Consider the following 15,673-nt stretch of genomic DNA (forward strand, 5'->3'; position numbering starts at 1 on the left):
AGCAAAACTTTAATATGTCCAGACAGAATTGTATTACCTGGTACAGATAATTTCCAAAGATGGGAGTGATGGAGCGAGATAGAAAACAGAAATCTGTTTAAACTCGTGAAGTCACACTTCCATAACATAAATAAAAATATTAATGATTTGTGATGTGTTTTGCTAACACAACCTAGATTAAACTTCATACATGGGGACATTAACATGTGTGCTCATAAATGTGCATAATTGTTGCATCTTTTGTTCGTGCAAAAATAATAAATTAATTTTGTCGTTTTCGTTTTGTCATTACTAACTGCAGCAAATTTAAAAGTGGCATGTGCTTATTTTGCTTTCCTTGTCTATGTGATGTCATTTCTACTATTCTAGGTGCACATAAGGTTTCATGGATTCATGAAGACTGGTAGATATAAAATGCTGCTTTATTTGTTTGCTTCTGCTAGGTAACAATAGACTAATTGGGAGGGTTAATCAATTAGTAAACGAAGGGTGGAAACGATATTTCTTACATTAATACTTTTCTTGTGTTTGTTTTATACTAGAAAAATAAGTTGCCTGCTTTTGGGCCTAGTTTGCTCGAGTTTGCTAAAAAGATGAATTTAATTCTGCAAGGAGCACGAGATGTCAATGTTGAAAAAAAAGTTTCCATCAAAGTCACATTCACTGAGCAAAAAGATGAAGCGTTGTCATTATTCTGTCGGACGTGGCCAAGGTCAGAAACCGGTAGAAAGAACACTTGTTAACTTGGCATCCGCGGAAGTAAAATGGAGTCAGTGAGAACTTTTGATTAAAATTGTTGCAAACCAAGGAAGCTTTGGAACACGTACAAGAGAGACAATGGTCCCAAAGAATATGACCTAATGGAAGTTTTGAAATGTGGGTGACATGTCACTTGTCACTCATGGACCAATGAGACATCGACTTTTGTAGAAAATTTTCCTTTACTTAGATTAGCTAGCATAGAAAGGTATAAAAAGTCCATGCCCTAGGGATGGGCTGGCTGCTGCTTTCTGACTTTCGGATGAGGGTGTCGTGCTGCTGGACTTTGCGTGGAGCACGTAAGAATCCTCAAAGAACTTTACTTTATTTCCATTTTATTTAGCTTAGTTAGGGACTTAGGTTTTTAGAAATGCTAAACTTATATTTCCTTGCTTAAACTGTATTTTCTCATGATACTTTTCAAACATGCTTGCTTTAATGCTAATAAAATTACATTTATGAAACTATATTTTGAAATATCTACAATTAGTTAATAAAATCTTACTTTTGAACTCAAGCTGGTCTTGGTTATTCGGAAGCACAGGTTACTATTAGCTAGATGTCATCGCCATGGTGGTCATTTATATAGATAGGATTTGTTCATATGTTGTCATCATCTACCGCGGATGTATATAGTTGTATATAATTTGTAAATAAGGTGTATATAGGTTTAATTTGATCACCTGATTCAGTAGGCCAAAATATGTCATATTTGGTTAATGGGTCCATGAGTTAGAGTGGTATATTATGAAGTAGGTTATAGAGTTAGGTAGCGTTGTTTATGATATATTTCCTATAGGCCGCTGGATCAATTCTTCTGGTAGCAGAAATTGATGGTTGCTAAGGGTAACCAAGGTGTTATGGTGGTTGCTAAGGGTTGCTAAGGTGTTATGGTATGGATATAGGATCGATGTTTAACACATGTTGAGTTCGTTTTTTGTGCTATGTGTGTACCGGTACAAACTGTGTGATGAGAAGGTAGTCACACAGAACATTTGATCTGTTTCAGAGTAGTGATATCGCCGAGTATCACAAGTGGTATCGCCGTGTATCACAAGTGCTGTCGCCGTGCAACACAGTGTTGTGGCCGTGCAACACAGTTTTAGGGCTAGGTGTGAATCTTGTATAGTGAGGATTATCTAAGAAATTTGAACAGCATGAGAATAGGGACAAAGCGCCTGTTGTAAAACTCACTGTGATAAGAGTATTAGTTATATTCGAGCTTGAGTGAAGGGTAGGGTAACGTCGGTGCATGATTATCTATAAACAGGTGAGAGTCCTGTAGGGGTACATGTTTTATATCTATAAACAGGTGAGAGCCCTGTACGGATAACGTCGTTATTTTACTAACGGTGCATGATTTCTATAAACAGGTGAGAGTCCTGTACGGATTTCATGTGTGTTTGAATTTAGGGATTTTTCCGTGTGAAAGTGTGTGATTGTTTTGTAAGGTATGTTCAAGTGGAACTTTCGAACAGTCACTTAGTTGTGCGTTCTGAGGGAAATAAGTTCATATATTACTTGTTAGAAGGGTAGAGTAAGAGTTGCTCTACTGGCAATTGAAAATATTCTATGAGAATAGGGCCGACTATTCCGAGTTGAGAATACTTGAATGTATGTAAACTATCCTATTTAGAGAAACAGACAGATGAGTCCTTATTGTCATTGTTAAAAATTAATTTTAACCGAAAAAAGTGCTCTCAAAATGGCGCTGTGAAAAGATTTTGTGAAGGAGGGGTAAGCGCTAAGAGTGAGAAGTGAGAAACCGCAGCTGCTGTGTACGTCACAGAGCCGCGCTGGGATTGGGTAACATACGTCACAAGCTGTGCTCTGATTGGTTCTTGGTCTCTGACGAACTGTAAGCTGATTGGTTCTTCAGAAAATCTCCATTTTCATTGGTTGAGTAAAAAGTGACGTAGCTCAACTCTTATTGGGTCGTTAGTGTGTTTCGCGCACGGATTGGTTGTTTTTGCGGAACATCCCGGAAATATTTTACGAACGAATTTGTTAATTGAATTTAACTCTTAAAAATGAGTTATCATTTTAAACACGTTGAGAAAAAGCCAACGTTGTTTCAGAAATTTAAAAGTTTTATTTCGCCTGACAAGAAAATTGAAACGCGAGGTGGTAAATTGCTTCATAAGTACAAAACACCTGCAGCGTACATGGAAGGTGAATATGGATATCATACTGTTTTGTGGTTTGATATTTGGAAACAATACACAAAGGATGACGGTGTTTTGGCTTGGCCTGATGATGGTTCATTTAATGTAAAGGTTTTAAGGAATTTGCGAGAGAAAATGAATGCTCTTAAACCTAAGCCTAGACCAACTCAATTTGAAGCTTTAGTTGAATGGGAGGATGAGATGTATCAATTACAAAGAGAAGCGAGTGGAATTAAAAGACCTCCTAAACCTCCAAGTTATAGAAGAGAAACACATGAAGACAGGATGCGAATGTGGAGACAGGGAAGCATGAGTGAGGGACTCTATTTAATTAGAGAGATGGTTTTAGGTTCTCCTGAGGGAAAAAGAAGTGAAAAGAGAAATAATGCTCCTGTAGAAAGTGAATCTGAAGATGCAGTTTTAGAGGAAATTTATACTTCAGATAAAAGGAATCAGCCTTTGAGACCTCCTAGGTCATGGTCTACTCCGATGGTTTCTACAGAAACTACACCGAGTGCACCTCCAATTAATGAAGCTCCTAAACTTTATCCAAATAATTGTGAAATTGTTGAAACTCCAAGAAGACCGGAATCTGAGATAAATGCAAATGTCCGTAATGAGGGTAGACATTCTTCATTAATTCCAAGATCAAGGGAAGCTCCAAAAAATTATGTGAGAGAAGCTAGAAATGTGGAAGCTGGAGATTCTTCTGAGTATTTACGAACAAAGGAAGAATTAATTCGACAAATAACAAAAAGCATGGAAGCTGTGACAGTTCCAGTAACAATTGGTCCTGTTCAGCCTGTTTTTGAGCAAAGAGAAGCTAATAAGACAGGGTTGACTGTTCCTTTAAATGCAGAAATTCAGAGAGTTGCTGAAAAATTTTACTCAGATATATCTGAAATAAACTCTTCAAGATCGAGAATGCCTGATTTGACTTTTAATGAGGATTTATCTCCAAAAACACCGATGGGTGCAGAATCTGATGCTGGAAGTCCTGAAGTCAGGGTGACCAAACCTAAACTTGATGTTGCAAAATTAAAAGCAAATATAGAGGAACTAATAATTGGTACGATTGGTCCTGACAGTTTAAATTATTATCGAGATGATGAACTACTGTTCATTTGTAAGAGTATGCAGTGGAAAACAAAAACCAAATATGATCAGTTGGAAGAACTGGCAGCTGAACTTGAAATTGATGTGAGCAGGCAAAAGAATTTTGCAAAACATTACAGATTAGACTTTTCAGAAAGTGACATTGAAAGCTTGAACTCAATGGGAAGAATAATGCACATAAAAGAGTTGATTGTTTACATAAAAAAATTGGGAGAATTGAGCAAGTGGAGAGTGAAATGGACTAAAAAGAAGGAAGATGAGAAATTGGAAAAATTGTCAAAACAATTTCCAATGAGAGAGATTGCTGGTGGAGGATATGTTCATGTCCCATGGTCAAGACAGGACATATTGTTGTTCACAAATGACTTTCCAAGACTGAGGGAGAAACCAGTCGAGTGGTATAGGCAGGTGGATAGGTTCATCAAAGTCTCAAAAGTTCTGTGGATTGATCTGGATGGATTTTTTGACATAGTTGTCCCATCAGATCTTTGGACAGAATGCAAAATAGCCATAAGTTGGCCAAAAACGGAACCTGACCGAATTAAAGAAACAGTTGCTCCAAATCCTCTTGTAATGGATTTTTATGAAAAAGTGATTTATTGGTTGAAAAACAAAATTCCACCAAAAGAGGTTGATTGGGTTAAAATAGAAAGAACAAACCAGGAAACAAAAGAATCAGTTCATTCGTTTTACGAAAGGTTACTGTTGATTTTTAAACAATACAGTGGCTATGAAAAACTAGACGAGAAAGATATGAGTCATTTCGTCTACAGATTTGTTTATGGTTTAAAACCAGAAATTGCAGATATGATCAGGAATAGCACTTTCTGTTGATGATATTTTGAGAAAGGCAAAATACTGTAGTGATGAGTTAGAAGTGAGACAAAAGAAGCTCAAGGAGAAAGCCATGTGGGCTCAGGTAAAAGTAGCTGAGCAACAGATTGCCAGTCTTGGTAATAAAAACACAAATTTTGTTCAAACTTCAAATTCGAATCAAGGGCAAGGGAAGTTTAAAGGTAATAATTTTGTAAGAAAAATTAACCTAAGGATTGAAGAGATGAAGCAAAAATTACCTTGTTTTAATTGTGGTGAGATTGGACACTGGAGAGACGAGTGTAAGAAACCACCTAGAAATTTAAAAAGTCCATTGTTAAATCCACAGATGCAGAATGATGTTGACCTGCAGCAACAGCTACAGATGCAACAGAGTTTAAACGAGTTAAACCTTCAGCGACAGCTGCAGAAACAGGTGAATAACCGGCAAAATCAATTGCCACAGCCACCGTTTCCAAATTGTGGGGGAACTCAAAAATATAATTCAGGTGTGGGATTTCAAGGAGAAGAACAGGTAATAAAACCGCAAAGGCAAAAAGTGCAAATGCAAAATGCTTCACAACAGTTTTTGTTAACAGAAGGGCAGGAAAGTGATTCTGATGACTATTACTGATGGTGCCCGAGAGAGGAGGAAGAGTGTGTTGTTGGAGCCACTCTTGAGGTTGACCAGTCTGGTCCATTTGTAAATGGGAAAGTTAATGATGTAGACATCACTTTTCTAGTGGACACTGGTGCTACCCGTTCTACTGTTAGATCAGTGGAAATTGAAAACCTACCTCTCTCTGGGGATACCATCCAAGTCGTTGGAGTAAGCAATCAACAAATCAGAACTGATTTGACTGATCCAGTACCAGTGGAAATTGGACATTTTAAAGACAAACACAGATTTGTGGTTTGTAACAGTAGTCCAGTGAATCTATTGGGCAGAGACATATTGTGCAAGATGAATTGTAGAATATACTGTTCTCCTGAAGGAATTGAATTACAAACAATGGAGGAAGATGGTTTGTACAGGATGACAATGATGCTGATGGAAACAGAGGAAAAAAAATTGTTTCCTGCGTTTGAAAAAGAAAATCTGCCAGAAGAGCTCAAAGAAACAGTGAAATCTGAAATTTGGGATTTAACTGGGAATGAAATGGGTCTGATGAAACATGTCGATCCAGTCAAAATTACACTGAAGCAGGGAATAGAATTTCCTAATATTCCTCAGTACAAGATGAAAGCAGAGACAATTGAGGGAGTTATACCTGTGATTGAAAAATTCATTAAACAAGGTGTGTTAAAAGAAATTGAGAGTAGCCCTTGTAATTCACCGATCATGGGAATTAAAAAGTCGAATGGAACGTACAGGATAGTTCAAGATTTGAGAAAAGTTAATCAGATTGTTGTTCCATGTTGTCCTGTGGTTCCAAATCCAGCAGTTATTTTGTATCAGATTCCACATGAAGCGGAATGGTACACTGTCATTGATCTTTGCAATGCATTCTTTACTGTTCCTTTACACCCAGAGAGTCAGGAAATTTTCGCTTTCAGATTCCAGAGTAGGACCCTCGCATGGTGTAGAATCCCTCAAGGGTATACAGAGAGTCCTTCTATCTTTAATGAGCTGTTGAAAAGATCTTTGGAAAATTTAGACTTACCTGGTAGGTCTACGTTGGTGCAGTATATCGACGATTTGTTGATAGCTGCTAAAACAAGAGAAAATTGTGTGACAGACACAATAATGCTTTTGAATCATCTTGCAGATGAGGCACATAAAGTGTCTCCGGCAAAATTACAGTTTTGCAAACAAGAAGTAAAATATCTTGGTCACAGAATTGCAAAAGGAAAAAGACAGGTGACAGTTGAGAGAATAAAAATGATTCAAGCAATGCAACCTCCAAGAACACAAAGACAGGTTAGAATGTTTTTGGGAATGGTTGGTTACTGTCGACAATGGATAAGTGGATTTTCGGTAATCGCGAAACCACTACAGAGACTGACAAAATCTGATGTAAAAGATCCAATTATTCTCAACGAAGCTGAGATGGAATCTTTTGAGAACCTGAAAAAGAGCTTATGTCAAGCTCCTGCTTTGGGCATGCCGAATTATGAGAAAGATTTTGAACTGTATTGCAGTGAGAGAGAAGGATGTGCATTGTCTGTGTTAATTCAGAGACATGGGAATCTAAAGAAACCCATTGCACACTTTTCTGCAGTTCTTGATCCCATTGCAAAAGCATTACCAGGTTGTTTAAAAGCAGTTGCAGCTACAAGTGTCAGTCTTGAGCAGAGTGAAGGAATCATAATGGGATTTCCTGTGAAAGTTTTTGAAATACTACTGACAAGAGGTAAAACTCAGCATTTAACAAGCAGCAGATTGACTAAGTATGAGAAAATCATACTAGGAGCAGACAATGTTTCCATTTCAAGATGCTTGAATTTGAATCCTTCTACATTACTGCCTGATTCGGAAATTGTTGATGAAAATGAAGTGGAACATGAGTGTTTGGATGTCATGGAGTTTTGCACCAAACCAAGGCAGGACATTAAAGATGTACCTTTGCCTGAATCAGATGTTGCCTACTTTGTGGATGGCTCTTGTCTGAGGACAGAGGGAGGTGTTTTGAAAGCATCATATTCAGTCTGTACAGTTGCAGATGTTAAAGAAGCATCATGTCTTGAAGGAATTCGTTCAGCACAGGTGGCTGAATTGATTGCTTTGATTCGTGCTTGTGAAGTGTCAAAAGACATAAGAGTTACCATCATTACTGATAGTCAGTATGGGTACGGGGTCGTGCATGATTATGGACAGCTCTGGTCTCAGAGAGGCTATTTAACTTCAGCAGGGTCACCAATTAAAAATGCAGTTTTTATCAAAAGATTAATTGAAGCAATACAGTTGCCGAAAGAGATCGGAATTGTAAAGTGTGCTGCACACACAAAAGGAGTGGATTACATCTCAAAAGGCAATGCCTATGCAGATGAGACGGCGAAGTACTGCGCAAGAAAATGTTGTGCATACAATCGGGAAAAGAGTAAAGAAACTGATTCAAATTCATTAATGCTAACAACAGTTGTAGAGACATGGCAGGAAATCAGAGATTTACAAAATGAAGCAGATGATGATGATGAAAAAGATCAATGGTTAATATCAGATTGTAGACCACGTGATGAGGATGGAGTGTGGGTCTACAAAGATGGCAGAGTAGTTTTACCAAATTGTTTGATTGCCGATATGGCCAGATTGTATCATGGCCCAGCTCACCTTGGAAGAGATTCTATGATCAGACTTTTCCGAGAGACTTGGTTCAATACAAAATTTAGAACGATTGCAGAGTCTTTTTGTCAAAGGTGTTTGTCATGCCAACAAATGAACCCAAACAGAAAATCAGTTGTAGGTACAGGGGTAATTGGTCGAGAGGGTGGTCCCTTTACCAGGTTACAGATGGATTTCATTGAAATGCCCCTACACAATTGTTTGAAATATGTTCTTGTGATTGTTTGTTTGTTTTAAAGATGGGTAGAAGCATTTCCTACACGACATTGTGATTCAATTACAGTGGCAAAACTGCTACTCAGAGAAATTATCCCAAGGTACGGTTTTCCAGTCACTATTGAGAGTGATGGAGGAAGCCATTTTGATAATAAACTGATGAAGCTGATATGTGAGGCATTAAGCATTGAGCAGAAAATACACTGTGCATACAGACCAGAGGCATCTGGGGTGGTTGAACAGATTAATGGGACAATTAAAAACAGGATTGGAAAAATGTGTCTTGAAACAGGTGTAAAGTGGACAGATGCTCTTCCACTTGTTTTGATGTCATTGAGAAGTACACCTGATAAAAAGACAGGTTTGAGTCCTCATGAAATACTGATGGGAAGAGTCATGAGGCAAGCTTTTGTACCTGTAGGCAAACTGTTGAGCATAAATGACAGTGCTATTTTGGATTACTGTAAAAGGTTATCTGATATAGTGACTTCTGTGTCTAATCAGGTGGGAACTGAAGCACAATCAAATGAGAAAGTTCTGACACATGATTTGAGGCCTGGTGATTGGGTCAGAACAAAAGTACATCGAAGAAGAAATTGTCTGGCTCCTAGGTGGCAGAAGCCTAGACAAATAATTCTGGTCACTACAAACGCAGTGAAATGCAGAGGATTGAAAAGGTGGATACATCCTAGTCATACTATTCGAGTACCAACTCCTGAGAGTTCTGATGCTGAGAGTGATACTACAGATGATTCTGATTCTGAAGTAGAAGGTGAAACAGATCCAGATTCTGAAGATCGACAAGGAGGTCGACATCTGGAACATGTGCCTGTGAATGGAGAGTTGACAAGGAAAGACGTGGAAATTATTGAGATAGATTCTGGAGAAGAAGAGAATCTATTGAAGGGAAAAGCAACTGAAGATTCAGTCAAGAAGATTAATGGAGTAAATTCCATTGAAGACAGAGAGGCTGAACCAAAAGAAATTTCTGACCAGGAGAGTATCGAGAAGCAGAAGTCAAGCTCTGAAGTAAGGAACAGAAATCCAGAATCTGGGAAGTTGGAGGTAATTGAAGAGGAGGAGGAAGACGAATTACCGAGTACCAGTGATGGAAGACAAAGTATAGTTCCTGAAGGAGTGAAACTGCCGAATAGAGAAGTTCCTGAGTCAATAATTGATGTTTCAGATTGTGATACTGAAGAAAGTGACGTGGATGGTGAAGGTAAAAGTCCAAAGAAGAGATCTTGGAAGTCAGAAACAAGTGCTTCAGAACCAAAGAGAAAATTTGTGAGGAAAACAGATTTCTGGCCTGGTGGAAGATTGAGAGTCAGGTTGATCAAAAAACCAAAGGAGCAGGTGGAAGAAATCAGTAGTCAAAAGGGTTCTGAAAAAGAAGTTGGAGTTGGGAGAAAAATTGAAGTAGTGACAAGAAAAGGAAAGAGGATTATAAGGCCGAATCAGAAATATAAATCTCCTGAGTGGACTTATCTAGTAATTCCACCTGTCATTGACATTTACGATAGTAGTCAAGAAGAAGAAATTGAAGAAATTAGTGACAATGATTGAAGTACAAAATTTTTTATTGGATTTTTGGGTTTTTAATTTTTGGCAAAAGGCTGAAGAAATCTTGTTAGGTGACACAAGGTCGAAGAAAAGTTGTTTAGTTGAGGAAAACTTATTTGTGACATAAGGTCGAAGAAATACTGTTAGGGTTTTAAAAAAAAAAAATATATATATATATTTTAAAGGGGGGTGTAAATAATTAATCATTTCAATTTTTCAATTTTAAAATAGTTTTTGTTTTCTTTTAAGACAAAACTAACCAAAGATGCCTTACGTTATGGAACAGAATACTTCAAGATGTTCCATTTTTAAGAGATGCTGTAAGATGACTCTGGTGTGTTTGCTCATTTTAATTCTGCTCTGGGTAGTTTTAGCTGTTATTATTCCATTTGAGTTTAACAAAGATTTTCATAAAGTCAACATGACAAGCAAAGCTTTAGTTAGTCAAAACAAACATAGTGCAACTGGCAAAGTTATTGATCATCAACCTAACATTCATCAGGACAAATCTATTAGTGATTTTTCAAGCAATACATTCACAAAGCTTTTGAGTGAATATGTCAAGGTAATGGATGCAAAAGATTGTTATGTCTGCGTTAAATTACCTGCTTCTGTTTCTGAGGGAGTGACATACAATATGCTTCCTCTTACATATGGTGTAACATGTAGTGTGTTAGCTAGCTTGTTCTATCAAACTGGACGCTTAGAATACTATTATTCAGATTTTGACGAGATTTTCGCAAACTTACAAATTGAGGGTGCTTTGAATAAGCATAAGAAAGCCAAACAGATGAGGGAATTTTTCATTGTTACTAATGAACTCACTTATGAGTACGCTTACAAGAACAATTTAACCTGCAAACTAAGTGCGGAAGGGAAGAAGTTTTTGAACCTGGTCGAAGAGAGGAGAGCAATTTACAAGAGAAATGAAATAGTCAAGCAGACTAAGTCCAGGTTCTGGCAGAAAGAGGATAAGAAGCTTAATGGCAAAATGCTTGAAAATGTTGCAATTCACATAGATAAACCAATTAGTGGTAAGCTTTGCATTAGGAGAGATAATACACTTTTTGATAACTACTTTGTGGGTGCAAGTAATTGTGAAGATACTTATCAGATTATGGGAGGTTGGGGATTCAAAGGTGGAAAAGATCCAATTTTCCCTGGGATTTATTTTGTTTGTGGTGACAAGGCTTACTACAACCTTCCTGACCATTGGTATGGAACTTGTTATGTTGGGATTGTTTTTCCTAAAATGTTCCATGTTGACAGAGATTCGGAAGGATTGTTCAAAATTCACAATTATGTAAATAGGGTTAAAAGAGAAACTTTCACAGAGGTTTTGGGAGATATTTTTCAAGCAGTGATACCTTTTGTAGGTATAACCCTGAACGCAGGAAGAATCAGAAAATTATCCACAATTGTTGACAGATTGTCAACAGATACTGCTGATGGTTTCCAATTAGTGAATGTTGAGGTCATTGCAATTAGGTCCATGGTGATTCAAGATCGCCTTGCTTTAGACATACTCCTAGCAAAAGAGGGAGGAGTCTGCGGCATTTTGCATGTGCAACATTGTTGCACATATATCCCTGACGAAAGTAAGAACATTGAAATGTACATTAAGAATATCACAGAGATGCATTCAGAGATAATTCCATTAGAAGAAGAAGATTTTACAGGAAGACTTTCAAAAAGATTTCAATCAATTAAAAACTGGTTCCATGACATTGGAAGTTCAGTTCTTGGCAAAATTTTGGCACCTTTGATTGTGATAATATTCATTTTCATTTTGACAAAAATTGGTTGTTTGTTGCACAAGAGAAAGAAACAAAAGAAGGAAAAGAGAAGAATTTATAATCTCAAAAAAGAAGAGGAAAGGGAGATTGAGTTACAAGAATTACACAGAGCTCGTTATGACAATTGCAAGGATTTTTCAGAAACAGGTTTTTAGAAATACTGACACAGATGAATTTGAATCATTTTCCAAGAAGTCTAAATTTCAAAATTTTGGGTGGTGGTGTGGTGATTTGTTAATCACCAGATGAGGGAGTTGATGGAGCGAGATAGAAAACAGAAATCTGTTTAAACTCGTGAAGTCACACTTCCATAACATAAATAAAAATATTAATGATTTGTGATGTGTTTTGCTAACACAACCTAGATTAAACTTCATACATGGGGACATTAACATGTGTGCTCATAAATGTGCATAATTGTTGCATCTTTTGTTCGTGCAAAAATAATAAATTAATTTTGTCGTTTTCGTTTTGTCATTACTAACTGCAGCAAAGTGGCATGTGCTTATTTTGCTTTCCTTGTCTATGTGATGTCATTTCTACTATTCTAGGTGCACATAAGGTTTCATGGATTCATGAAGACTGGTAGATATAAAATGCTGCTTTATTTGTTTGCTTCTGCTAGGTAACAATAGACTAATTGGGAGGGTTAATCAATTAGTAGACGAAGGGTGGAAACAGAATAAACGATATTTCTTACATTAATACTTTTCTTGTGTTTGTTTTATACTAGAAAAATAAGTTGCCTGCTTTTGGGCCTAGTTTGCTCGAGTTTGCTAAAAAGATGAATTTAATTCTGCAAGGAGCACGAGATGTCAATGTTGAAAAAAAAGTTTCCATCAAAGTCACATTCACTGAGCAAAAAGATGAAGCGTTGTCATTATTCTGTTGGACGTGGCCAAGGTCAGAAACCGGTAGAAAGAACACTTGTTAACTTGGCATCCGCAGAAGTAAAATGGAGTCAGTGAGAACTTTTGATTAAAATTGTTGCAAACCAAGGAAGCTTTGGAACACATACAAGAGAGACAATGGTCCCAAAGAATATGACCTAATGGAAGTTTTGAAATGTGGGTGACATGTCACTTGTCACTCTTGGACCAATGAGACATCGACTTTTGTAGAAAATGTTCCTTTACTTAGATTAGCTAGCATAGAAAGGTATAAAAAGTCCATGCCCTAGGGATGGGCTGGCTGCTGCTTTCTGACTTTCGGATGAGGGTGTCGTGCTGCTGGACTTTGCGTGGAGCACGTAAGAATCCTCAAAGAACTTTACTTTATTTCCATTTTATTTAGCTTAGTTAGGGACTTAGGTTTTTAGAAATGCTAAACTTATATTTCCTTGCTTAAACTGTATTTTCTCATGATACTTTTCAAACATGCTAGCTTTAATGCTAATAAAATTACATTTATGAAACTATATTTTGAAATATCTACAATTAGTTAATAAAATCTTACTTTTGAACTCAAGCTGGTCCTGGTTATTCGGAAGCACAGGTTACTATTAGCTAGATGTCATCGCCATGGTGGTCATTTAAATAGATAGGATTTGTTCATATGTTGTCATCATCTACCGCGGATGTATATAGTTGTATATAATTTGTAAATAAGGTGTATATAGGTTTAATTTGATCACCTGATTCAGTAGGCCAAAATATGTCATATTTGGTTAATGGGTCCATGAGTTAGAGTGGTATATTATGAAGTAGGTTATAGAGTTAGGTAGCGTTGTTTATGATATATTTCCTATAGGCCGCTCGATCAGGAGCAGAGTGACTCCAGAGAGGATAGAATCCATGAGTGCCATGTCCCAACCACGGGGCATATAAACAAGCCCCAATGTCACTTATAGAGACATTGTGGCTGGCAATAGCGGCTTCACCTTATTTACAAGGCAGCATTAAGCCACTAAACATGGCTTAACGCTGCCTTTTAAATAAGGCACCGTTTCATGCTGTACTTAGCGTGAAAGGGGAGGGCAATGGGTGTTGCAGTGGGCGTTCCACCACAACACCCATCCGTTTTGATGCTGCCCCCTATTTACAAGGGCAACCTAAATAGGAGGCAGCGCCAAAATTAAGACCAGGAAAAACGTGGTCTTAAACAGGCGTAACAAGGAGAATGCTTTATTTCGCCTCCATTTTTGCTGTTTCCATGTGTACTGCATTGTGCAGCACATACAGAAACAACAATGTGCTGTTTATGTGCAGGAAAGTGACCCTTCCTGCACATAAACTATCACAAAAAAATTAAGTTTTCCAACTGTGAGCTGCATTAAGCAGCAGATATAAATGTTACAAAAGGCCATTTAAAGACTGTTTATGTGCAGGAAGGGAGACCTTCCTGCACATAAACAATCTTTCCCTCAATGCAGACACCTTTGCACTATGGTGCATGGGTACTTGCGATGCCACTAGGCTGCTAAGTTTAGCACCAGTGCAGGGGGAAACGCAGGGATGCACCATATTCTTGTAAATATGGTGCAGCCCTGCATTTCTGAAGTAACAAAGCATGCCGTTAGCCTTCGTGGCTTAGCACCACGCTTCGCCACTTTATTTGTAAATATGCCCTCAAGTACGGTCAAAGAGATGCAACAGTGTTTGGGATATGTAACTATGTTCTCCAGTCGGTGGTTATGATGCTATCATTACCCCATTGCTAGAAACAATAAAGCAAGTACGCAAGAAAGGTAAAAGTTGACAGTGTACTGAAAACAATACAAATGTATTCAAGACTCTCAAAGAGGCATTTACTAATGCCCAGTGTTGGGGACACCTGGCTACACTAAGGAGGTGTATCTGTTCTGACACTGCAATGGGTATGCTATGACCACTGTGTTGACTCAGAAGTCATCTATGGGTCAAAAACATGTAGCATACTATAGTGGTCTCTTAGACCCTGTTATGGCAGGTCATTTTCCATGCAAACAAGCACTAGCTACTGCAACATTTGCAGTTGAGAAGATTACACCAATAGTGATGGGCTCACCTCTGACGTTGTATGCAGAACATGCAGTGTTTGCATTTATACAAAAAGCAAAAGGCACTCTCACCACTCAGAGAGCTTCAAGACTTGGGGTCAATTGTCATTACCATCATTAAAGATTGTCAGGTGGGATGTAAATCCCACATACTTTATTGCACATCCAGTGCGTCCCCTTGATGAATTACATGATTGTGCAACATACACTCCAGAGGAGCACTGCGTGGTGAGTAAGCATCATATATCCGGTAGTATGTTGTTGTTTGTGGATGGTTCATCATATGCAGATCAGGACACAGGTATTCTGGACACACAGGAGAAAAGCTGTTATTAGAGCACAACAGAATTGAAGTTCAGATAATATGCAGATACTAACTCAAATTTCTCTCCCATCTCATATGTCTGTGCAAATAGTTGAGAAGCACTGACAGAGGCTAGAGATCAAGAAGTGACATTTTTTTCTGATTCTGCATATGTAACAACAACAGTTCATTCAAGTATTCCCAAATGGGAGAGAAGGGGTATGTTTGAAGAGTGATGGCACACCTGTGGTACACAGAGATCTTTTGGATCAGTTAATAAAGGCCTTAGAACCTCCTAGTAAGGTAGCAGTAGTTAAATGTGCAGCACACATTAATGGCCAAGATCTTATTTCCAGAGGAAATGGCTTTGCTGATGCAGCTGCCAAACAGGCCATCAGTGTTCTGAATCACAATAAAATACAAAAGACCTTGATAGTGACTGACCTCACCACAGCCACACCAGCACAACTGGCTCCTCACACTGAAACAACAGGGTTACATTTGCAGGAGTTACAGGAGCAGGCCCCTCCTCATGAAGTAAAATTCTAGGAACAGAGGGGTTGTGTCCAGTCACCAACTGATTTTAATTTAAAGGCAGGAACATAAGGGGAAGCCAGTAATGCCACACACATTATTATTAGTAGCTTTAGATCAACTGAATCTCCCTGCCCACACTTCTAA

Source organism: Lissotriton helveticus, chromosome 4_1 (assembly GCF_964261635.1).
Source record: "Lissotriton helveticus chromosome 4_1, aLisHel1.1, whole genome shotgun sequence".
Taxonomy (NCBI): Eukaryota; Metazoa; Chordata; class Amphibia; order Caudata; family Salamandridae; genus Lissotriton; species Lissotriton helveticus.